General features: G+C 43.1%; 1 long non-coding RNA gene and 2 other non-coding genes across 4 annotated transcripts in view; all 3 read right to left on the bottom strand.

The window, feature by feature from the left end:
- Nucleotides 1-23372, bottom strand: part of LOC149977928 (uncharacterized) — a 222036-nt gene that overhangs the window by 11892 nt on the left and 186772 nt on the right. The gene's annotated exons all lie outside the window — the stretch shown is intronic.
- On the bottom strand, nt 2460-2541 carry trnas-gcu (transfer RNA serine (anticodon GCU)). The gene has a single exon. It is a non-coding gene; the product is annotated as a tRNA-Ser (tRNA).
- Nucleotides 9593-9674, bottom strand: trnas-gcu (transfer RNA serine (anticodon GCU)). The gene has a single exon. It is a non-coding gene; the product is annotated as a tRNA-Ser (tRNA).

Here is a 23372-nt window from a genome sequence, read left to right as displayed (position 1 = left end):
GTGCACATGTACATAAACAGATACATGCGCAATATATTCATGTGTTGGACACTTGATACGGTCACATGATTTTGTTGTGGTATGGCACAAAATAATGTTACGACCACATATCACAATTAATTGTATATATCAATATTTTACTAAGTGGATGGTCTCTACAGAAGGTGTAAACAGTACAGCCAAATGGTTCGTTGCATAGTAGGAATATCATAAATAGGTAGTGTCAATATAAATAACATACGGTACAGTATGTACAAGAACAATATCAGTGATAGACGAGGTAGTTATATGCATACAATCAGGGGTAAAGTGGCTGAGCAGCAGGATAAAAAATAAAAAAAAACGTACGTGAGTGTGTTAGGAGAGAGTCATGTGAATAGAGGCACTGCAGATCGTGCTGATGACTGGTCCGTCCAAACCACGCATGAACAAGGGAATCAATATTCAGAGAGACTGTTTCTGTCCTGCCCTTGACTTTGGTGCAGGGCATGTAATGTCCATAGTCTCTTCATTGCAAAACTCCCTGATCTTCTCCAAAAGATCAGTTTGTCTTGCTGTGTCCAGTCCAGGTGGTGCTTGTACAGGCAGACCATCAACGGGCAGAAGGATGCTAAGCAGCTGAAACCTGGTTCCGAAAGTCCGGACGCTCCTTGGCGACAACACCAGGCTCCAGAGCATCAAAGCTGTAAAACAGGGAATAACAACAACAACAAAAAATCAAAAGACACAACAACCCTGCACACCATTAATTCACCTCCCAAGTTTAGATAAGAATAACCTCATACAATGAAAATTGTTTTACCTGAAGTGCTGGTACTGCTTGATCTGTGGCAGCAGCCTGAAGTACGGAGTCAGGTGTTGTTGCCAGCCATAGCTTTCCACCAGCACCGTACCAGCCTCCAGTCCAACCAGCTCTGGGATGTTGACCTGTCACAGTGCTGTCCTTCACAACACCAGCAATCTCAGACAAAGTGTTCACTCTGTTCTTTCTGAAGCGCTTCTTGATGAGGTCGAAGCACCAGCCATGGGCAAACTTGGTGTGGCCTGTGATCAGGAAGGGAAGGTCCAGATTGTGGTGGAGGTTGTGAATACCATTGTACAAACTTGTTCTTGTTTTGGCCACTGTAGTTATCACAATTCAGGTCCACACGTGTTTTCCCAACTCCGTAGTTGAAGAAATGGTGCCTGTAGTTGATGACAGTGCTGCTGCCTTTGCTTGCTTGGGCCAGCTCTCTTTTTAATGACTGGTGGATTAGAGTCAGGTGGGTTCTACTGATTGATGCTGACAGACAAATTCCAGATACAAATATTTTAGCATTATTTTACAATAAATGCAAAAAAAATGGCATTCTGCTTTATCACTGCACACAGTTCATACAGGGAATGTTAGCTACTGTAGCTAACAGTAAGCTTTAACTAGCATTACAATACAGATTTTCTAGCTATGACAAAATTAACTTCTTTGGGGTAGTGGGCAGTATTTTCACGTCCGGATGAAAAGCGTGCCCAGAGTAAACTGCCTGCTACTCAGGCCCAGATCCTAGGATATGCATAGTATATTTGGATAGAAAACACTCTGAAGTTTCTAAAACTGTTTGAATGATATATGCGAGTATAACAGAACTCATATGACAGGCAACAACCTGAGAAAAAAATTAACCAGGAAGTGGGAAATCTGAGGTTTGTAGGTTAACTCTTTGCTTATCCAAGATACAGTGGAAATGGGGTCATGTTGCACTTCCTAATGCTTCCACCAGATGTCACTTTTCGTTCGTACTTTCCGCTGGATCTCTTTGGATTGATTTGTCGTTTGAGCGCCGTACTCAGATTATTGCATGGTTTGCTTTTTCCGTAAAGTTTTTTTTAAAAATCTGACACAGCGGTTGCATCAAGGAGAAGTTGATCTAAAATTCCATGTATAACGTGTATTTTCATCAACATTTATGATGACTATTTCTGGAAATTGATGTGGCTCTCAGCAAAATCACTGGATGTTTTGGAACTACTGAACATAACGCGTCAATGTAAACTCAGATTTTTCGATAATCTTAATCTTTCATGTGCCTTAATATAAAACTTACACGTTCGAGAAGGCATTTCTGCCAAAAAAAATGCATTTTGATAAAATAAAAATGTATGTTCAAAAGGCTCTCCTGTAAAGTCGTGATTTGCGACAGACGCCTAGTTTCCTGAATCAGGTCACAAAGTAACCCGTTTTTCCCCACGTATAAGTCTCTCACCTGAGCCCTACCACTATTCTGCCTGGTCCATTTCTCCCACCAGTACAGCAGGAGCATGAGAGAAGTTTGAATGTTCTCTCTCCATACTCACTCCACATGCGTGGTCTCAGGACTCATGGCGCACTCCTGCTGCCCATACCCAGTCAGCAATTTTACCAGTGTTTGTGAAAGTCCAAATCTTCCAGTGCCAAAATGAAGCATAGTATTTTAGTTGCTACACGATGAGGATGGGATTCGAACCCATGCATGCAGAGCACAATGGATTAGCAGTCCATCGCCTTAACCACTCGGCCACCTCATCCTGTATATTGGAAGTGGCAAATGACCTTAAAAAACTGTAGTTGCTGTATGTAAACCCTAGATTGAAATCAATGAAAGCAATGGCAAGGCCATGTGTCGATCCCATCGAGATATTTAACAAATGTTTTGTCAGGCCGAGTGGTCTCAAGTGCTTGATTAAGTGTGTTGAGGTGTCGGTTCAAATCCAACCATTGAGGTTGCCCTTGGTGAAGCTATTCTTCAATACCTGAATCGTATTAGTCGCACTAGGATTGTGCAGGGACACTATATTCATGTGGGGCCATGTAAGAGAGGAAATAACAAATGTTTTGTAAACAGGTTGGTGTTATAATCCACACATAGAGTTCATCGACTTCACCACTCAGATACCAAGTCCTGTGCTCTCGCTGTGGCAGTCAGCAATTTTACCAGTGTTTGTGAAAGTCCAAATCTTCCAGTGCCAAAACAAAGCACATAATTTTAATTGTTACACGATGAGGATGGGATTCAAAGCCATGCATGCAGAGCACAATGGATTAGCAGTCCATCGCCTTAACCACTCGGCCACCTCATCCTGTATTTTGGAAGTGGCAAATGATCTTAAAAACCTGTAGTTGCTGTATGTAAACCCTAGATTGAAATCAATGAAAGTTAGGCAGAGCAATGGCAAGGCCATGTATCGATCCCATCGAGATATTTAACAAACGTTTTGTCAGGCCGAGTGGTCTCAAGTGCTTGATTAAGTGTGTTGAGGTGTCGGTTCAAATCCAACCATTGAGGTTGCCCTTGGTGAAGCTATTCTTCAATACCTGAATCTTATTAGTCGCACTAGGATTGTGCAGGGACACTATATTCATGTGGGGCCATGTAAGAGAGGAAATAACAAATGTTTTGTAAACAGGTTGGTGTTATAATCCACACATGCAGTTCATCGCCTTCACCACTCAGATACCAAGTCCTGTGCTCTCGCTGTGGCAGTCAGCAATTTTACCAGTGTTTGTGAAAGTCAAAATCTTCCAGTGCCAATATTCTGCTATTTGCATGTGGCAAATGACCTTAACTGGTGCCTCTAGAGACAAAACCTCTCTCATCGTCACTCAATGCCTAGGCTTACCTCCACTGTACTCACATCCTACCATACCCTTGTCTGTACATTATGCCTTGAATCTATTCTTCCACGCCCAGAAATCTGCTCCTTTTGTTCTCTGTTCTGAACGCACTAGACGACCAGTTTTTATCGCCTTTACCCGTACCATTATGCTACTCCTCCTCTGTTCCTCTGGTGATGTAAAGGTTAAGCCTGCAGCCCCCAGCACCGCTCTCATTCCCCAGGCGTTCTCATTTGTTGACTCCTCTAACCGTAAAAGCCTTGGTTTCATGCATGTTAAAATCCAAAGCCTCTTCCCTAAGTTTGTTTTATTCACTGCTTTAGCACACTCCACCAACCCTGATGTCCTAGCCGTGTCTGAATCCTTGGCCACCAAAAATCCTGAAATTTCCATCCCCATCTACAAAATTTTCTGACAAGATAGAACTGCCAAAGGGGTCGGAGTTGCAATGTACTGCAGAGATAGCCTGCAGAGTTCTATCATACCATCCAGGTCTCTGCCCAAAACATTCGAGCTTCTACTTTTAAAAATCCACCTTTCCAGAAACAAGTCTCTCACCATTGTTGCTCTCACCCCCCTTAGCCCCCAGCTGTGCACTGGACACCATATTTGAATTGATTGCCCCCCATCTATCTTCAGAGTTCGTACTGTTAGGTGACCTAAACTGGGACATGCTTAACACACCGGCCATCCTCCAATCTAAACTAGATGCACTCAATATCACACAAATTATCAAGGGGACCTACCAGGTACAACCCTAAATCCGTAACCATGGGCAACCTCTTAGATATCATCCTGACTGCTTCCGTAATTGGTCCGTGGTCAAACGACCACACCTCATGACTGTCAAACGCTCCCTAAAACACTTCAGCGAGCAGGCCTTTCTAGTCGACCTGGCCCGGGTATCCTGGAAGGATATTAACCCCATCCCGTCAGTAGAGGATGCCTGGTTGCTATTTAAAAGTGCTTTCCTCGCCATCTTAAAGAGGCATGCCCCATTAAAAAAATGTAGAACTAAGAACAGATATAGGTTATTGGATATTGGTTCACCCCAGACTTGACTGCCCTTGATCAGCATAAAAACATCCTGTGGCGTTCTGCATTAGCATCGAATAGCCCCCGCGATATGCAACTTTTCAGGGAGGTCAGGAACCAATATACAGTCAGTTTGAAAAAAATAGCCCTAGCTTTCCTAACAGAAATGTTCATCCTGTAGCAATAATTCCAAAAAGATTTGGGACACTGTAAAGAATTAGAGCACCTCCTTCCAGCTGCCCACTGCCAAGAGGCTAGCAACCACTGTCACCAGCAATAAATCTACGATAATCAATCATTTCAATAAGCATTTTTCTACGGCTGGCCATACTTTCCACCCGGCCAACAGCTCTGCACGCCCTGCAGTAACTTGCCCAAGCACCCCCCGCTTCTCCTTCAGCCAAATCTAAACAGCTGATGTTCTGAAAGAGCTGCAAAATCTGGATCCCTACAAATCAGCTGGACTAGACAATCTGGACCCTCTCTTTCTAAAATGATCTGCCGAAATTGTTGCAACCCCCAATAGTAGCCTGTTCAACGTCTCTTTCGTATCGTCTGAGATCCCCGAAGATTGGAAAGCTGCTGCGGTCAACCCGCTCTTCAAAGGGGGAGACACTCTAGACCCAAACTGTTATACACCTACAGTTGAAGTCAGAAGTTTACATACACCTAGGTTGGAGTCATTAACTTCTTATGGGCAGGTGGGACAGTAACGAAATACATCAAAATAAAGCTTAACTTCTTGTTAATCCAGCTGCTGTGTCAGATTTCAAAAAGGCTTTACGGCGAAAGCACACCATGTGATTATCTGAGGACAGTACGCCGCATACAAAAGCATGAAAACTTATTTCAACCAGGCAGGTGCAAAAAGTCAAAAATAGCAATATAATAAATGCCTTACCTTTGGTGATCTTCTTCTGTTGGCCCTCCAAAAGGTCCCGGATACATCACAAAGGGTTATTTTTGTTTGATAATGTCCTTCTTTATATCCATAAAAACTCAGTTTAGCTGAGAAGAAGTTAACAGATCACCGACTATTTCAAATCCCACCGTACCTTCTCCACTATGCAATCTGGTTTCCGAGCTGGTCATTGGTGCACCTCAGCCACACTCAAGGTCCAAAACGATATCATAACCGCGATCGATAAAAGACAGTACTGTGAAGCCGTCTTCATTGACCTGGCCAAGTCTTTCGACTCTGTCAATCACCAAAACACACCGCAGGACCTTGGTATGCTTCTTACAAAGCCACTCCTTCGTTGCCCGGGCGGTGTGTTTGGGATCATTGTCATGCTGAAAGACCCAGTCACGTTTCATCTTCTATGCCCTTGCTGATGGAAGGAGGTTTTCACTCAAATACTCACAATACATGGCCCCATTCATTCTTTCCTTTACACAGATCAGTCGTCCTGGACCCTTTGCAGAAAAACAGCCCCAAAGCATGATGTTTCCACCCCCATGCTTCACAGTAGGTATGGTGTTCTTTGGATGCAACTCAGCATTCTTTGTACTCCAAACACGACGAGTTGAGTTTTTACCAAAAAGTTAAATTTTGGTTTCATCTGACCATATGACATTCTCCCAATCTTCTTCTGGATCATCCAAATGCTCTCTAGCAAACTTCAGATGGGCCTGGACATGTACTGGCTTAAGCAGGGGGACACGTCTGGCACTGTAGGATTTGAGTCCCTGGCAGCGTAGTGTGTTACTGATGGTAGGCTTTGTTACTTTGGTCCCAGCTCTCTGCAGGTCATTCACTAGGTCCCCCCGTGTGGTTCTGGGATTTTTGCTCACCGTTCTTGTGATCATTTTGACCCCACGGGGTGAGATCTTGCGTGGAGCCCCAGATCCAGGGAGATTATCAGTGGTTTTGTATGTCTTCCATTTCCTAATAATTGCTCCCACAGTTGATTTCTTCAAACCAAGATGCTTACCTATTGCAGATTCAGTCTTCCCAGCCTGGTGCAGGTCTACAATTTTGTTTCTGGTGTCCTTTGACAGCTCTTTGGTCTTGGCCATAGTGGAGTTTGGAGTGTGACTGTTTGAGGTTGTGGAGAGGTGTCTTTTTTACTGATAACAAGTTCAAACAGGTGCCATTAATACAGGTAACGAGTGGAGGACAGAGGAGCCTCTTAAAGAAGAAGTTACAGGTCTGTGAGAGCCAGAAATCTTGCTTCTTTGTAGGTGACCAAATACTTATTTTCCACCATAATTTTTAAATAAATTCATTAAAAAAATCCTATAATGTGATTTTCTGGATTTTTTTTCTCATTTTGTCTGTCATAGTTGAAGTGTACCTATGATGAAAATTACAGGCCTCTCTCATCTTTAAGTGGGAGAATTTGCACAATTGGTGGCTGACTAAATACTTTTTTGCCCCACTGTATATACCGTTACACATGCACTTATCACATAGTATTCCATACATAAATTAAAGGTCATGCAACCTGAGTTGAAACCTGAGTGAGGTGCACATGTACATAAACAGATACATGCGCAATATATTCATGTGTTGGACACTTGATACGGTCACATGATTTTGTTGTGGTATGGCACAAAATAATGTTACGACCACATATCACAATTAATTGTATATATCAATATTTTACTAAGTGGATGGTCTCTACAGAAGATGTAAACAGTACAGCCAAATGGTTCGTTGCATAGTAGGAATATCATAAATAGGTAGTGTCAATATAAATAACATACGGTACAGTATGTACAAGAACAATATCAGTGATAGACGAGGTAGTTATATGCATACAATCAGGGGTAAAGTGGCTGAGCAGCAGGATAAAAAAAAAAAAAAAAAATGTACGTGAGTGTGTTAGGAGAGAGTCATGTGAATAGAGGCACTGCAGATTGTGCTGATGACTGGTCCGTCCAAACCACGCATGAACAAGGGAATCAATATTCAGAGAGACTGTTTCTGTCCTGCCCTTGACTTTGGTGCAGGGCATGTAATGTCCATAGTCTCTTCATTGCAAAACTCCCTGATCTTCTCCAAAAGATCAGTTTGTCTTGCTGTGTCCAGTCCAGGTGGTGCTTGTACAGGCAGACCATCAACGGGCAGAAGGATGCTAAGCAGCTGAAACCTGGTTCCGAAAGTCCGGACGCTCCTTGGCGACAACACCAGGCTCCAGAGCATCAAAGCTGTAAAACAGGGAATAACAACAACAACAAAAAATCAAAAGACACAACAACCCTGCACACCATTAATTCACCTCCCAAGTTTAGATAAGAATAACCTCATACAATGAAAATTGTTTTACCTGAAGTGCTGGTACTGCTTGATCTGTGGCAGCAGCCTGAAGTACGGAGTCAGGTGTTGTTGCCAGCCATAGCTTTCCACCAGCACCGTACCAGCCTCCAGTCCAACCAGCTCTGGGATGTTGACCTGTCACAGTGCTGTCCTTCACAACACCAGCAATCTCAGACAAAGTGTTCACTCTGTTCTTTCTGAAGCGCTTCTTGATGAGGTCGAAGCACCAGCCATGGGCAAACTTGGTGTGGCCTGTGATCAGGAAGGGAAGGTCCAGATTGTGGTGGAGGTTGTGAATACCATTGTACAAACTTGTTCTTGTTTTGGCCACTGTAGTTATCACAATTCAGGTCCACACGTGTTTTCCCAACTTCGTAGTTGAAGAAATGGTGCCTGTAGTTGATGACAGTGCTGCTGCCTTTGCTTGCTTGGGCCAGCTCTCTTTTTAATGACTGGTGGATTAGAGTCAGGTGGGTTCTACTGATTGATGCTGACAGACAAATTCCAGATACAAATATTTTAGCATTATTTTACAATAAATGCAAAAAAAATGGCATTCTGCTTTATCACTGCACACAGTTCATACAGGGAATGTTAGCTACTGTAGCTAACAGTAAGCTTTAACTAGCATTACAATACAGATTTTCTAGCTATGACAAAATTAACTTCTTTGGGGTAGTGGGCAGTATTTTCACGTCCGGATGAAAAGCGTGCCCAGAGTAAACTGCCTGCTACTCAGGCCCAGATCCTAGGATATGCATAGTATATTTGGATAGAAAACACTCTGAAGTTTCTAAAACTGTTTGAATGATATATGCGAGTATAACAGAACTCATATGACAGGCAACAACCTGAGAAAAAAATTAACCAGGAAGTGGGAAATCTGAGGTTTGTAGGTTAACTCTTTGCTTATCCAAGATACAGTGGAAATGGGGTCATGTTGCACTTCCTAATGCTTCCACCAGATGTCACTTTTCGTTCGTACTTTCCGCTGGATCTCTTTGGATTGATTTGTCGTTTGAGCGCCGTACTCAGATTATTGCATGGTTTGCTTTTTCCGTAAAGTTTTTTTTAAAAATCTGACACAGCGGTTGCATCAAGGAGAAGTTGATCTAAAATTCCATGTATAACGTGTATTTTCATCAACATTTATGATGACTATTTCTGGAAATTGATGTGGCTCTCAGCAAAATCACTGGATGTTTTGGAACTACTGAACATAACGCGTCAATGTAAACTCAGATTTTTCGATAATCTTAATCTTTCATGTGCCTTAATATAAAACTTACACGTTCGAGAAGGCATTTCTGCCAAAAAAAATGCATTTTGATAAAATAAAAATGTATGTTCAAAAGGCTCTCCTGTAAAGTCGTGATTTGCGACAGACGCCTAGTTTCCTGAATCAGGTCACAAAGTAACCCGTTTTTCCCCACGTATAAGTCTCTCACCTGAGCCCTACCACTATTCTGCCTGGTCCATTTCTCCCACCAGTACAGCAGGAGCATGAGAGAAGTTTGAATGTTCTCTCTCCATACTCACTCCACATGCGTGGTCTCAGGACTCATGGCGCACTCCTGCTGCCCATACCCAGTCAGCAATTTTACCAGTGTTTGTGAAAGTCCAAATCTTCCAGTGCCAAAATGAAGCATAGTATTTTAGTTGCTACACGATGAGGATGGGATTCGAACCCATGCATGCAGAGCACAATGGATTAGCAGTCCATCGCCTTAACCACTCGGCCACCTCATCCTGTATATTGGAAGTGGCAAATGACCTTAAAAAACTGTAGTTGCTGTATGTAAACCCTAGATTGAAATCAATGAAAGCAATGGCAAGGCCATGTGTCGATCCCATCGAGATATTTAACAAATGTTTTGTCAGGCCGAGTGGTCTCAAGTGCTTGATTAAGTGTGTTGAGGTGTCGGTTCAAATCCAACCATTGAGGTTGCCCTTGGTGAAGCTATTCTTCAATACCTGAATCGTATTAGTCGCACTAGGATTGTGCAGGGACACTATATTCATGTGGGGCCATGTAAGAGAGGAAATAACAAATGTTTTGTAAACAGGTTGGTGTTATAATCCACACATAGAGTTCATCGACTTCACCACTCAGATACCAAGTCCTGTGCTCTCGCTGTGGCAGTCAGCAATTTTACCAGTGTTTGTGAAAGTCCAAATCTTCCAGTGCCAAAACAAAGCACATAATTTTAATTGTTACACGATGAGGATGGGATTCAAAGCCATGCATGCAGAGCACAATGGATTAGCAGTCCATCGCCTTAACCACTCGGCCACCTCATCCTGTATTTTGGAAGTGGCAAATGATCTTAAAAACCTGTAGTTGCTGTATGTAAACCCTAGATTGAAATCAATGAAAGTTAGGCAGAGCAATGGCAAGGCCATGTATCGATCCCATCGAGATATTTAACAAACGTTTTGTCAGGCCGAGTGGTCTCAAGTGCTTGATTAAGTGTGTTGAGGTGTCGGTTCAAATCCAACCATTGAGGTTGCCCTTGGTGAAGCTATTCTTCAATACCTGAATCTTATTAGTCGCACTAGGATTGTGCAGGGACACTATATTCATGTGGGGCCATGTAAGAGAGGAAATAACAAATGTTTTGTAAACAGGTTGGTGTTATAATCCACACATGCAGTTCATCGCCTTCACCACTCAGATACCAAGTCCTGTGCTCTCGCTGTGGCAGTCAGCAATTTTACCAGTGTTTGTGAAAGTCAAAATCTTCCAGTGCCAATATTCTGCTATTTGCATGTGGCAAATGACCTTAACTGGTGCCTCTAGAGACAAAACCTCTCTCATCGTCACTCAATGCCTAGGCTTACCTCCACTGTACTCACATCCTACCATACCCTTGTCTGTACATTATGCCTTGAATCTATTCTTCCACGCCCAGAAATCTGCTCCTTTTGTTCTCTGTTCTGAACGCACTAGACGACCAGTTTTTATCGCCTTTACCCGTACCATTATGCTACTCCTCCTCTGTTCCTCTGGTGATGTAAAGGTTAAGCCTGCAGCCCCCAGCACCGCTCTCATTCCCCAGGCGTTCTCATTTGTTGACTCCTCTAACCGTAAAAGCCTTGGTTTCATGCATGTTAAAATCCAAAGCCTCTTCCCTAAGTTTGTTTTATTCACTGCTTTAGCACACTCCACCAACCCTGATGTCCTAGCCGTGTCTGAATCCTTGGCCACCAAAAATCCTGAAATTTCCATCCCCATCTACAAAATTTTCTGACAAGATAGAACTGCCAAAGGGGTCGGAGTTGCAATGTACTGCAGAGATAGCCTGCAGAGTTCTATCATACCATCCAGGTCTCTGCCCAAAACATTCGAGCTTCTACTTTTAAAAATCCACCTTTCCAGAAACAAGTCTCTCACCATTGTTGCTCTCACCCCCCTTAGCCCCCAGCTGTGCACTGGACACCATATTTGAATTGATTGCCCCCCATCTATCTTCAGAGTTCGTACTGTTAGGTGACCTAAACTGGGACATGCTTAACACACCGGCCATCCTCCAATCTAAACTAGATGCACTCAATATCACACAAATTATCAAGGGGACCTACCAGGTACAACCCTAAATCCGTAACCATGGGCAACCTCTTAGATATCATCCTGACTGCTTCCGTAATTGGTCCGTGGTCAAACGACCACACCTCATGACTGTCAAACGCTCCCTAAAACACTTCAGCGAGCAGGCCTTTCTAGTCGACCTGGCCCGGGTATCCTGGAAGGATATTAACCCCATCCCGTCAGTAGAGGATGCCTGGTTGCTATTTAAAAGTGCTTTCCTCGCCATCTTAAAGAGGCATGCCCCATTAAAAAAATGTAGAACTAAGAACAGATATAGGTTATTGGATATTGGTTCACCCCAGACTTGACTGCCCTTGATCAGCATAAAAACATCCTGTGGCGTTCTGCATTAGCATCGAATAGCCCCCGCGATATGCAACTTTTCAGGGAGGTCAGGAACCAATATACAGTCAGTTTGAAAAAAATAGCCCTAGCTTTCCTAACAGAAATGTTCATCCTGTAGCAATAATTCCAAAAAGATTTGGGACACTGTAAAGAATTAGAGCACCTCCTTCCAGCTGCCCACTGCCAAGAGGCTAGCAACCACTGTCACCAGCAATAAATCTACGATAATCAATCATTTCAATAAGCATTTTTCTACGGCTGGCCATACTTTCCACCCGGCCAACAGCTCTGCACGCCCTGCAGTAACTTGCCCAAGCACCCCCCGCTTCTCCTTCAGCCAAATCTAAACAGCTGATGTTCTGAAAGAGCTGCAAAATCTGGATCCCTACAAATCAGCTGGACTAGACAATCTGGACCCTCTCTTTCTAAAATGATCTGCCGAAATTGTTGCAACCCCCAATAGTAGCCTGTTCAACGTCTCTTTCGTATCGTCTGAGATCCCCGAAGATTGGAAAGCTGCTGCGGTCAACCCGCTCTTCAAAGGGGGAGACACTCTAGACCCAAACTGTTATACACCTACAGTTGAAGTCAGAAGTTTACATACACCTAGGTTGGAGTCATTAACTTCTTATGGGCAGGTGGGACAGTAACGAAATACATCAAAATAAAGCTTAACTTCTTGTTAATCCAGCTGCTGTGTCAGATTTCAAAAAGGCTTTACGGCGAAAGCACACCATGTGATTATCTGAGGACAGTACGCCGCATACAAAAGCATGAAAACTTATTTCAACCAGGCAGGTGCAAAAAGTCAAAAATAGCAATATAATAAATGCCTTACCTTTGGTGATCTTCTTCTGTTGGCCCTCCAAAAGGTCCCGGATACATCACAAAGGGTTATTTTTGTTTGATAATGTCCTTCTTTATATCCATAAAAACTCAGTTTAGCTGAGAAGAAGTTAACAGATCACCGACTATTTCAAATCCCACCGTACCTTCTCCACTATGCAATCTGGTTTCCGAGCTGGTCATTGGTGCACCTCAGCCACACTCAAGGTCCAAAACGATATCATAACCGCGATCGATAAAAGACAGTACTGTGAAGCCGTCTTCATTGACCTGGCCAAGTCTTTCGACTCTGTCAATCACCAAAACACACCGCAGGACCTTGGTATGCTTCTTACAAAGCCACTCCTTCGTTGCCCGGGCGGTGTGTTTGGGATCATTGTCATGCTGAAAGACCCAGTCACGTTTCATCTTCTATGCCCTTGCTGATGGAAGGAGGTTTTCACTCAAATACTCACAATACATGGCCCCATTCATTCTTTCCTTTACACAGATCAGTCGTCCTGGACCCTTTGCAGAAAAACAGCCCCAAAGCATGATGTTTCCACCCCCATGCTTCACAGTAGGTATGGTGTTCTTTGGATGCAACTCAGCATTCTTTGTACTCCAAACACGACGAGTTGAGTTTTTACCAAAAAGTTAAATTTTGGTTTCATCTGACCATATGACATTCTCCCAATCTTCTTCTGGATCATCCAAATGCTCTCTAGCAAACTTCAGATGGGCCTGGACATGTACTGGCTTAAGCAGGGGGACACGTCTGGCACTGTAGGATTTGAGTCCCTGGCAGCGTAGTGTGTTACTGATGGTAGGCTTTGTTACTTTGGTCCCAGCTCTCTGCAGGTCATTCACTAGGTCCCCCCGTGTGGTTCTGGGATTTTTGCTCACCGTTCTTGTGATCATTTTGACCCCACGGGGTGAGATCTTGCGTGGAGCCCCAGATCCAGGGAGATTATCAGTGGTTTTGTATGTCTTCCATTTCCTAATAATTGCTCCCACAGTTGATTTCTTCAAACCAAGATGCTTACCTATTGCAGATTCAGTCTTCCCAGCCTGGTGCAGGTCTACAATTTTGTTTCTGGTGTCCTTTGACAGCTCTTTGGTCTTGGCCATAGTGGAGTTTGGAGTGTGACTGTTTGAGGTTGTGGAGAGGTGTCTTTTTTACTGATAACAAGTTCAAACAGGTGCCATTAATACAGGTAACGAGTGGAGGACAGAGGAGCCTCTTAAAGAAGAAGTTACAGGTCTGTGAGAGCCAGAAATCTTGCTTCTTTGTAGGTGACCAAATACTTATTTTCCACCATAATTTTTAAATAAATTCATTAAAAAAATCCTATAATGTGATTTTCTGGATTTTTTTTCTCATTTTGTCTGTCATAGTTGAAGTGTACCTATGATGAAAATTACAGGCCTCTCTCATCTTTAAGTGGGAGAATTTGCACAATTGGTGGCTGACTAAATACTTTTTTGCCCCACTGTATATACCGTTACACATGCACTTATCACATAGTATTCCATACATAAATTAAAGGTCATGCAACCTGAGTTGAAACCTGAGTGAGGTGCACATGTACATAAACAGATACATGCGCAATATATTCATGTGTTGGACACTTGATACGGTCACATGATTTTGTTGTGGTATGGCACAAAATAATGTTACGACCACATATCACAATTAATTGTATATATCAATATTTTACTAAGTGGATGGTCTCTACAGAAGATGTAAACAGTACAGCCAAATGGTTCGTTGCATAGTAGGAATATCATAAATAGGTAGTGTCAATATAAATAACATACGGTACAGTATGTACAAGAACAATATCAGTGATAGACGAGGTAGTTATATGCATACAATCAGGGGTAAAGTGGCTGAGCAGCAGGATAAAAAAAAAAAAAAAAAATGTACGTGAGTGTGTTAGGAGAGAGTCATGTGAATAGAGGCACTGCAGATTGTGCTGATGACTGGTCCGTCCAAACCACGCATGAACAAGGGAATCAATATTCAGAGAGACTGTTTCTGTCCTGCCCTTGACTTTGGTGCAGGGCATGTAATGTCCATAGTCTCTTCATTGCAAAACTCCCTGATCTTCTCCAAAAGATCAGTTTGTCTTGCTGTGTCCAGTCCAGGTGGTGCTTGTACAGGCAGACCATCAACGGGCAGAAGGATGCTAAGCAGCTGAAACCTGGTTCCGAAAGTCCGGACGCTCCTTGGCGACAACACCAGGCTCCAGAGCATCAAAGCTGTAAAACAGGGAATAACAACAACAACAAAAAATCAAAAGACACAACAACCCTGCACACCATTAATTCACCTCCCAAGTTTAGATAAGAATAACCTCATACAATGAAAATTGTTTTACCTGAAGTGCTGGTACTGCTTGATCTGTGGCAGCAGCCTGAAGTACGGAGTCAGGTGTTGTTGCCAGCCATAGCTTTCCACCAGCACCGTACCAGCCTCCAGTCCAACCAGCTCTGGGATGTTGACCTGTCACAGTGCTGTCCTTCACAACACCAGCAATCTCAGACAAAGTGTTCACTCTGTTCTTTCTGAAGCGCTTCTTGATGAGGTCGAAGCACCAGCCATGGGCAAACTTGGTGTGGCCTGTGATCAGGAAGGGAAGGTCCAGATTGTGGTGGAGGTTGTGAATACCATTGTACAAACTTGTTCTTGTTTTGGCCACTGTAGTTATCACAATTCAGGTCCACACGTGTTTTCCCAACTTCGTAGTTGAAGAAATGGTGCCTGTAGTTGATGACAGTGCTGCTGCCTTTGCTTGCTTGGGCCAGCTCTCTTTTTAATGACTGGTGGATTAGAGTCAGGTGGGTTCTACTGATTGATGCTGACAGACAAATTCCAGATACAAATATTTTAGCATTATTTTACAATAAATGCAAAAAAAATGGCATTCTGCTTTATCACTGCACACAGTTCATACAGGGAATGTTAGCTACTGTAGCTAACAGTAAGCTTTAACTAGCATTACAATACAGATTTTCTAGCTATGACAAAATTAACTTCTTTGGGGTAGTGGGCAGTATTTTCACGTCCGGATGAAAAGCGTGCCCAGAGTAAACTGCCTGCTACTCAGGCCCAGATCCTAGGATATGCATAGTATATTTGGATAGAAAACACTCTGAAGTTTCTAAAACTGTTTGAATGATATATGCGAGTATAACAGAACTCATATGACAGGCAACAACCTGAGAAAAAAATTAACCAGGAAGTGGGAAATCTGAGGTTTGTAGGTTAACTCTTTGCTTATCCAAGATACAGTGGAAATGGGGTCATGTTGCACTTCCTAATGCTTCCACCAGATGTCACTTTTCGTTCGTACTTTCCGCTGGATCTCTTTGGATTGATTTGTCGTTTGAGCGCCGTACTCAGATTATTGCATGGTTTGCTTTTTCCGTAAAGTTTTTTTTAAAAATCTGACACAGCGGTTGCATCAAGGAGAAGTTGATCTAAAATTCCATGTATAACGTGTATTTTCATCAACATTTATGATGACTATTTCTGGAAATTGATGTGGCTCTCAGCAAAATCACTGGATGTTTTGGAACTACTGAACATAACGCGTCAATGTAAACTCAGATTTTTCGATAATCTTAATCTTTCATGTGCCTTAATATAAAACTTACACGTTCGAGAAGGCATTTCTGCCAAAAAAAATGCATTTTGATAAAATAAAAATGTATGTTCAAAAGGCTCTCCTGTAAAGTCGTGATTTGCGACAGACGCCTAGTTTCCTGAATCAGGTCACAAAGTAACCCGTTTTTCCCCACGTATAAGTCTCTCACCTGAGCCCTACCACTATTCTGCCTGGTCCATTTCTCCCACCAGTACAGCAGGAGCATGAGAGAAGTTTGAATGTTCTCTCTCCATACTCACTCCACATGCGTGGTCTCAGGACTCATGGCGCACTCCTGCTGCCCATACCCAGTCAGCAATTTTACCAGTGTTTGTGAAAGTCCAAATCTTCCAGTGCCAAAATGAAGCATAGTATTTTAGTTGCTACACGATGAGGATGGGATTCGAACCCATGCATGCAGAGCACAATGGATTAGCAGTCCATCGCCTTAACCACTCAGCCACCTCATCCTGTATATTGGAAGTGGCAAATGACCTTAAAAAACTGTAGTTGCTGTATGTAAACCCTAGATTGAAATCAATGAAAGCAATGGCAGGGCCATGTGTCGATCCCATCGAGATATTTAACAAATGTTTTGTCAGGCCGAGTGGTCTCAAGTGCTTGATTAAGTGTGTTGAGGTGTCGGTTCAAATCCAACCATTGAGGTTGCCCTTGGTGAAGCTATTCTTCAATACCTGAATCTTATTAGTCGCACTAGGATTGTGCAGGGACACTATATTCATGTGGGGCCATGTAAGAGAGGAAATAACAAATGTTTTGTAAACAGGTTGGTGTTATAATCCACACATGCAGTTCATCGCCTTCACCACTCAGATACCAAGTCCTGTGCTCTCGCTGTGGCAGTCAGCAATTTTACCAGTGTTTGTGAAAGTCCAAATCTTCCAGTGCCAAAACAAAGCACATAATTTTAATTGTTACACGATGAGGATGGGATTCAAAGCCATGCATGCAGAGCACAATGGATTAGCAGTCCATCGCCTTAACCACTCGGCCACCTCATCCTGTATTTTGGAAGTGGCAAATGATCTTAAAAACCTGTAGTTGCTGTATGTAAACCCTAGATTGAAATCAATGAAAGTTAGGCAGAGCAATGGCAAGGCCATGTATCGATCCCATCGAGATATTTAACAAACGTTTTGTCAGGCCGAGTGGTCTCAAGTGCTTGATTAAGTGTGTTGAGGTGTCGGTTCAAATCCAACCATTGAGGTTGCCCTTGGTGAAGCTATTCTTCAATACCTGAATCTTATTAGTCGCACTAGGATTGTGCAGGGACACTATATTCATGTGGGGCCATGTAAGAGAGGAAATAACAAATGTTTTGTGAAGAGGTTGGTGTTATAATCCACACATAGAGTTCATCGACTTCACCACTCAGATACCAAGTCCTGTGCTCTCGCTGTGGCAGTCAGCAATTTTACCAGTGTTTGTGAAAGTCAAAATCTTCCAGTGCCAATATTCTGCTATTTGCATGTGGCAAATGACCTTAACTGGTGCCTCTAGAGACAAAACCTCTCTCATCGTCACTCAATGCCTAGGCTTACCTCCACTGTACTCACATCCTACCATACCCTTGTCTGTACATTATGCCTTGAATCTATTCTTCCACGCCCAGAAATCTGCTCCTTTTGTTCTCTGTTCTGAACGCACTAGACGACCAGTTTTTATCGCCTTTACCCGTACCATTATGCTACTCCTCCTCTGTTCCTCTGGTGATGTAAAGGTTAAGCCTGCAGCCCCCAGCACCGCTCTCATTCCCCAGGCGTTCTCATTTGTTGACTCCTCTAACCGTAAAAGCCTTGGTTTCATGCATGTTAAAATCCAAAGCCTCTTCCCTAAGTTTGTTTTATTCACTGCTTTAGCACACTCCACCAACCCTGATGTCCTAGCCGTGTCTGAATCCTTGGCCACCAAAAATCCTGAAATTTCCATCCCCATCTACAAAATTTTCTGACAAGATAGAACTGCCAAAGGGGGCGGAGTTGCAATGTACTGCAGAGATAGCCTGCAGAGTTCTATCATACCATCCAGGTCTCTGCCCAAAACATTCGAGCTTCTACTTTTAAAAATCCACCTTTCCAGAAACAAGTCTCTCACCATTGTTGCTCTCACCCCCCTTAGCCCCCAGCTGTGCACTGGACACCATATTTGAATTGATTGCCCCCCATCTATCTTCAGAGTTCGTACTGTTAGGTGACCTAAACTGGGACATGCTTAACACACCGGCCATCCTCCAATCTAAACTAGATGCACTCAATATCACACAAATTATCAAGGGGACCTACCAGGTACAACCCTAAATCCGTAACCATGGGCAACCTCTTAGATATCATCCTGACTGCTTCCGTAATTGGTCCGTGGTCAAACGACCACACCTCATGACTGTCAAACGCTCCCTAAAACACTTCAGCGAGCAGGCCTTTCTAGTCGACCTGGCCCGGGTATCCTGGAAGGATATTAACCCCATCCCGTCAGTAGAGGATGCCTGGTTGCTATTTAAAAGTGCTTTCCTCGCCATCTTAAAGAGGCATGCCCCATTAAAAAAATGTAGAACTAAGAACAGATATAGGTTATTGGATATTGGTTCACCCCAGACTTGACTGCCCTTGATCAGCATAAAAACATCCTGTGGCGTTCTGCATTAGCATCGAATAGCCCCCGCGATATGCAACTTTTCAGGGAGGTCAGGAACCAATATACAGTCAGTTTGAAAAAAATAGCCCTAGCTTTCCTAACAGAAATGTTCATCCTGTAGCAATAATTCCAAAAAGATTTGGGACACTGTAAAGAATTAGAGCACCTCCTTCCAGCTGCCCACTGCCAAGAGGCTAGCAACCACTGTCACCAGCAATAAATCTACGATAATCGATAATTTCAATAAGCATTTTTCTACGGCTGGCCATACTTTCCACCCGGCCAACAGCTCTGCACGCCCTGCAGTAACTTGCCCAAGCACCCCCCGCTTCTCCTTCAGCCAAATCTAAACAGCTGATGTTCTGAAAGAGCTGCAAAATCTGGATCCCTACAAATCAGCTGGACTAGACAATCTGGACCCTCTCTTTCTAAAATGATCTGCCGAAATTGTTGCAACCCCCAATAGTAGCCTGTTCAACGTCTCTTTCGTATCGTCTGAGATCCCCGAAGATTGGAAAGCTGCTGCGGTCAACCCGCTCTTCAAAGGGGGAGACACTCTAGACCCAAACTGTTATACACCTACAGTTGAAGTCAGAAGTTTACATACACCTAGGTTGGAGTCATTAACTTCTTATGGGCAGGTGGGACAGTAACGAAATACATCAAAATAAAGCTTAACTTCTTGTTAATCCAGCTGCTGTGTCAGATTTCAAAAAGGCTTTACGGCGAAAGCACACCATGTGATTATCTGAGGACAGTACGCCGCATACAAAAGCATGAAAACTTATTTCAACCAGGCAGGTGCAAAAAGTCAAAAATAGCAATATAATAAATGCCTTACCTTTGGTGATCTTCTTCTGTTGGCCCTCCAAAAGGTCCCGGATACATCACAAAGGGTTATTTTTGTTTGATAATGTCCTTCTTTATATCCATAAAAACTCAGTTTAGCTGAGAAGAAGTTAACAGATCACCGACTATTTCAAATCCCACCGTACCTTCTCCACTATGCAATCTGGTTTCCGAGCTGGTCATTGGTGCACCTCAGCCACACTCAAGGTCCAAAACGATATCATAACCGCGATCGATAAAAGACAGTACTGTGAAGCCGTCTTCATTGACCTGGCCAAGTCTTTCGACTCTGTCAATCACCAAAACACACCGCAGGACCTTGGTATGCTTCTTACAAAGCCACTCCTTCGTTGCCCGGGCGGTGTGTTTGGGATCATTGTCATGCTGAAAGACCCAGTCACGTTTCATCTTCTATGCCCTTGCTGATGGAAGGAGGTTTTCACTCAAATACTCACAATACATGGCCCCATTCATTCTTTCCTTTACACAGATCAGTCGTCCTGGACCCTTTGCAGAAAAACAGCCCCAAAGCATGATGTTTCCACCCCCATGCTTCACAGTAGGTATGGTGTTCTTTGGATGCAACTCAGCATTCTTTGTACTCCAAACACGACGAGTTGAGTTTTTACCAAAAAGTTAAATTTTGGTTTCATCTGACCATATGACATTCTCCCAATCTTCTTCTGGATCATCCAAATGCTCTCTAGCAAACTTCAGATGGGCCTGGACATGTACTGGCTTAAGCAGGGGGACACGTCTGGCACTGTAGGATTTGAGTCCCTGGCAGCGTAGTGTGTTACTGATGGTAGGCTTTGTTACTTTGGTCCCAGCTCTCTGCAGGTCATTCACTAGGTCCCCCCGTGTGGTTCTGGGATTTTTGCTCACCGTTCTTGTGATCATTTTGACCCCACGGGGTGAGATCTTGCGTGGAGCCCCAGATCCAGGGAGATTATCAGTGGTTTTGTATGTCTTCCATTTCCTAATAATTGCTCCCACAGTTGATTTCTTCAAACCAAGATGCTTACCTATTGCAGATTCAGTCTTCCCAGCCTGGTGCAGGTCTACAATTTTGTTTCTGGTGTCCTTTGACAGCTCTTTGGTCTTGGCCATAGTGGAGTTTGGAGTGTGACTGTTTGAGGTTGTGGAGAGGTGTCTTTTTTACTGATAACAAGTTCAAACAGGTGCCATTAATACAGGTAACGAGTGGAGGACAGAGGAGCCTCTTAAAGAAGAAGTTACAGGTCTGTGAGAGCCAGAAATCTTGCTTCTTTGTAGGTGACCAAATACTTATTTTCCACCATAATTTTTAAATAAATTCATTAAAAAAATCCTATAATGTGATTTTCTGGATTTTTTTTCTCATTTTGTCTGTCATAGTTGAAGTGTACCTATGATGAAAATTACAGGCCTCTCTCATCTTTAAGTGGGAGAATTTGCACAATTGGTGGCTGACTAAATACTTTTTTGCCCCACTGTATATACCGTTACACATGCACTTATCACATAGTATTCCATACATAAATTAAAGGTCATGCAACCTGAGTTGAAACCTGAGTGAGGTGCACATGTACATAAACAGATACATGCGCAATATATTCATGTGTTGGACACTTGATACGGTCACATGATTTTGTTGTGGTATGGCACAAAATAATGTTACGACCACATATCACAATTAATTGTATATATCAATATTTTACTAAGTGGATGGTCTCTACAGAAGGTGTAAACAGTACAGCCAAATGGTTCGTTGCATAGTAGGAATATCATAAATAGGTAGTGTCAATATAAATAACATACGGTACAGTATGTACAAGAACAATATCAGTGATAGACGAGGTAGTTATATGCATACAATCAGGGGTAAAGTGGCTGAGCAGCAGGATAAAAAAAAAAAAAAAACGTACGTGAGTGTGTTAGGAGAGAGTCATGTGAATAGAGGCACTGCAGATCGTGCTGATGACTGGTCCGTCCAAACCACGCATGAACAAGGGAATCAATATTCAGAGAGACTGTTTCTGTCCTGCCCTTGACTTTGGTGCAGGGCATGTAATGTCCATAGTCTCTTCATTGCAAAACTCCCTGATCTTCTCCAAAAGATCAGTTTGTCTTGCTGTGTCCAGTCCAGGTGGTGCTTGTACAGGCAGACCATCAACGGGCAGAAGGATGCTAAGCAGCTGAAACCTGGTTCCGAAAGTCCGGACGCTCCTTGGCGACAACACCAGGCTCCAGAGCATCAAAGCTGTAAAACAGGGAATAACAACAACAACAAAAAATCAAAAGACACAACAACCCTGCACACCATTAATTCACCTCCCAAGTTTAGATAAGAATAACCTCATACAATGAAAATTGTTTTACCTGAAGTGCTGGTACTGCTTGATCTGTGGCAGCAGCCTGAAGTACGGAGTCAGGTGTTGTTGCCAGCCATAGCTTTCCACCAGCACCGTACCAGCCTCCAGTCCAACCAGCTCTGGGATGTTGACCTGTCACAGTGCTGTCCTTCACAACACCAGCAATCTCAGACAAAGTGTTCACTCTGTTCTTTCTGAAGCGCTTCTTGATGAGGTCGAAGCACCAGCCATGGGCAAACTTGGTGTGGCCTGTGATCAGGAAGGGAAGGTCCAGATTGTGGTGGAGGTTGTGAATACCATTGTACAAACTTGTTCTTGTTTTGGCCACTGTAGTTATCACAATTCAGGTCCACACGTGTTTTCCCAACTCCGTAGTTGAAGAAATGGTGCCTGTAGTTGATGACAGTGCTGCTGCCTTTGCTTGCTTGGGCCAGCTCTCTTTTTAATGACTGGTGGATTAGAGTCAGGTGGGTTCTACTGATTGATGCTGACAGACAAATTCCAGATACAAATATTTTAGCATTATTTTACAATAAATGCAAAAAAAATGGCATTCTGCTTTATCACTGCACACAGTTCATACAGGGAATGTTAGCTACTGTAGCTAACAGTAAGCTTTAACTAGCATTACAATACAGATTTTCTAGCTATGACAAAATTAACTTCTTTGGGGTAGTGGGCAGTATTTTCACGTCCGGATGAAAAGCGTGCCCAGAGTAAACTGCCTGCTACTCAGGCCCAGATCCTAGGATATGCATAGTATATTTGGATAGAAAACACTCTGAAGTTTCTAAAACTGTTTGAATGATATATGCGAGTATAACAGAACTCATATGACAGGCAACAACCTGAGAAAAAAATTAACCAGGAAGTGGGAAATCTGAGGTTTGTAGGTTAACTCTTTGCTTATCCAAGATACAGTGGAAATGGGGTCATGTTGCACTTCCTAATGCTTCCACCAGATGTCACTTTTCGTTCGTACTTTCCGCTGGATCTCTTTGGATTGATTTGTCGTTTGAGCGCCGTACTCAGATTATTGCATGGTTTGCTTTTTCCGTAAAGTTTTTTTTAAAAATCTGACACAGCGGTTGCATCAAGGAGAAGTTGATCTAAAATTCCATGTATAACGTGTATTTTCATCAATATTTATGATGACTATTTCTGGAAATTGATGTGGCTC

This window comes from Oncorhynchus mykiss, chromosome 15, assembly GCF_057628025.1.
Source record: "Oncorhynchus mykiss isolate SJ-2025 chromosome 15, ASM5762802v1, whole genome shotgun sequence".
NCBI lineage: Eukaryota > Metazoa > Chordata > Actinopteri > Salmoniformes > Salmonidae > Oncorhynchus > Oncorhynchus mykiss.
This window is presented reverse-complemented; position numbering and strand designations above follow the sequence as displayed.